Below are 3,392 nucleotides of genomic sequence, written 5' to 3'. Positions count from 1 at the left end.
TTCATGTAAAGCTAATGTCTGGATTCTGTTTTCCTCGTGTCCTTGTGCAAAGAAAGTGGGCCCTGTGGTTCATCTGCAGGTTAAAACCCGCCTCCGCGATTGGGCTGCCGAGCTGTTTGTAAAGCTTCATTGATGTCTAATCGACACATCAAAATGTAAAGTATTTAAAGGGCACAGTACTATAATACACATATACACCGCGGAAGGAGGGGTCCCCACCAAGTCAACACAGCCATCATCTCACATACTTACTGTTTTTTTTCTTGGCGGGAACTACTCTTTTAGCCACAGCCAGTTACACAATACAGTGTTGTCAGCCAGGGTCACAGCGCCCCACTGCCCATCACCAGGACACGTTCCTGTGAGAACTGAAAGGTTTTACCCTTGGACCAGCATTTCCCCCCTGCTCAGCCCTGGTGAGCCCTGATCGCTCTTTCTACGAGGTCATCTTCTTTTATATTTCCATATAAGCAAGATCATACAGTGTCTGCCTTTCCCTGGCTGACTACTTCACTTAGCATAATACCCTCAGTCATCCCTGCTGCTGTGAATCCCAGGACTTCCTTTATTAAAGCTAAAAACAATTCATATGTAAATGACTATCCATTCACCTGCTGATGAGTTCTTAGGATTTTCCAAGCATCGTGTCCTCTGCAAACGTAGGTAACTTCTTCCTTTCCGATTTGGGTGCTTCTTATTCCTCATTCCTGGCCGCTGCTGTGGCCAGGACCCCCGGGGCTGTGTGCACAGAAGTGGCCTGAGCGACCCGTTTGTTCCTGATCTTAGAGGAAAAGCATGGTATTGAATCCTCACATATTTGTGAACTTTCCGGGTTTTTTTCTTATAAATGATTTCCAGTTTCATACCATTGTGGTCAGAAACAATGTTTGATACAATTTCAATCTTCTTAAATCTTTTGAGACTGGTTTTGCGGCCTAACATACGCCCTGAAGAATGTTCCGCGTGCACCCGAAAGGCACAGTCAGCCGGCCCCGACTGTTGCCACAGCCGCCAGTGTGGGTGCCTGACTCCAACATGGCAGCTGGGTGCTCATCTTCACAGCGGTGCCCTCGCCGGCAACGCCTCGTCCTACTATGCACGCTCCTCATCTACATCACACTCACACTTGTTCATTTCTTCTAGTGCGGTTCTTAAGACAAGGAGAAAGGAGAGACTAAAGAGCAGATTGGCATCACCCAGCAAAAAATAAGTAAATAAAAGTGCACAGCATGTCATCTTTTCCAGACTCTTCTCGGTCTCGCTCTCCTTCCAACTCAAAGGCAGCCAGCGTCCTGAATTTGATGCTTATTCTACCTCATTCTATATGTATTTACTATATATGTGTAGTTTTCTAGGCAATACGTGTAATTGTCATGCATGCTCAAAGCTTACAAAATAAGCTCAGAAAAATGAAAATCTTTTCATTCAGTGAATTCATTCATTTGCAATAGAATTATCAAAAACAAACTGATGTATACATTCAAGGAATTAAAAGATAAGGTGAAGAATTTCAGCAGAAGGCGGACACTAAATGGAAAATTTGAAATTGAAAAATAAACTAAGAAAACACTATGTGGACCTAACAGCAATTAAACACAGTGAAGAGCAAACCATCGGACTGAAGGCAGACCAGAAACATGTGTCCAGTGTAACGCAGGGCGTTGAGACTACTGGACATGCAGGGAAGACCGTCCGCCTGCCCGTTTTCCTGACCACACTGACCACGTGGCAGGCTCTCCCGGTGACTGTGGACTCCTGTCGGCTGCCTCCCCCGGCTGCTCTTCCAATCTTTGCACAAGAACTTTAGCATCGACATGACTTCTTCCAGAAAAAAAGACGGTATTTTTAGTGAGAGTGTGTTAAATCCATATATTAACAAAAGGAAAGTATGCATGTGCGTGATGTTCAGTTGGCAAAGCAGAGACGAGGGGCGGAGAGCTGTGTGGTCGCTGCAGAGAGTGTTTTCTGCAGGCGTTTGTGCCCCGGCCAGGGGCCCGCGGATGTTGGTCTGGGTTAAGGTCCCTGTCAGAGATGCGTCTGCTGAAACCACAGCGTGAGGGTTGTTTCTCTTCGCCCACATTCTCGCTCCTGTAACAAGTCCTTCTTGGCCTGTTCCCACAGTCCCTCCCGGGCACGTTGTTTTCACCCGGTTCAGCCGCTGCCAAGAAAAGGGCTCCTCTCTCGCACTCGCTTCACTTCTTACTGTCTTTTGAACATCTTGATGTGTTGCTACACGGTTGGCATCTTATTTGGAATATAGCGCAATAGTTTAAAGGGCGAGTGTGCTTGACTTTCTTACACGAACTGATACTGTCATTACTACCCACGTGGCGCTTGTGTTGTGGCTTCGCGCTCCCTCTACGTTGTTTTCTGCAGATGCGTCTCCGTTCGCCCTCGTATTTAGAGACGTGGTACCGCAGGTAAAGCGTTTCTTACCAATTCACGGTAGTGGAAGGGCTTGGCATGACGGGCTCTGAACTGTCCTCAAACCTGAGGCAGAGAAACCGGGGATACACACCCCCGTCTCCCCTCCACGCCTCCCTTCCTCCTTCCCAGCTCTCCCAGAAAACGCGCCCACGGACATGTTTGTCTGGCTGGCCCCGCGGGGCCTCCCGTCGGCCTCCGGGCGTCTCCGCCCGCCCGCCCCTTTCTCGCGGCTCCAACCTCACGGCCCCTCCGGGGCCGGAGCCGATCCGCTGGGGGCTCCGCCAACAAAGCACGAGAAGGAAGCCGGGGCGGACTGGGTCGATGCCACGGCCGCCTGGATGGCGGAGACTGTGCCCCCAACCCCCGCCGGTGCGCGCCGGCCAGTCCCCGGGCCTGGACACCCACTGCGTGCAGTGAGCACCTCCCACCCGGTTGGGCAGCGCCCCGGGCTGCTCACGTGCCCCGAACCGCCCACGGTCCCCGCACGACCGCCTCCTGCGCTCCCACGACTCGCCCGGAGTCTGTTCTCGTTCTTTCTGTGACCGGGGAGCGATGGGAAAGCCCGGGCCTCCGTGCACCGACCTCCCCCGCTCGCCTGGCGCAGCCGCAGCGGGCCGGGCGCGCCGCACAGACCCCGGGCTGCTGCTGGAGGGACCCTCGCATCCCTCCCGGCGACAGGACCCCACCTCGCCCTTCCGAGGCCGCCTCTCAACGGCCCTGTCCCCCCGCGTGTCCCGGGGACCCAGGGGCCCTGGGAGGGACCAGAAAGCCCGGGCCGGTGACCGGGATGCTGTTTCCGCGGCTGAAACCGCGCTCAGTGCGGGATCAGAGGCGGGTTTGGGACGCGGGGCCTCCGCACTTGGTTCCCCTCCGCCCCGTCGTCTGAGGTCGAACCGGGCTCCATCTCTTCCCCCAAAAGCAGGCGACCCCGCCCCAAATAACCCCCGTTTTTCTTTGTCCGGTAG

This window comes from Artibeus jamaicensis, unplaced genomic scaffold (assembly GCF_021234435.1).
Source record: "Artibeus jamaicensis isolate MK-2021 breed Jamaican fruit bat unplaced genomic scaffold, CSHL_Jam_final contig_465, whole genome shotgun sequence".
Lineage (NCBI taxonomy): Eukaryota > Metazoa > Chordata > Mammalia > Chiroptera > Phyllostomidae > Artibeus > Artibeus jamaicensis.
This window is presented reverse-complemented; position numbering follows the sequence as displayed.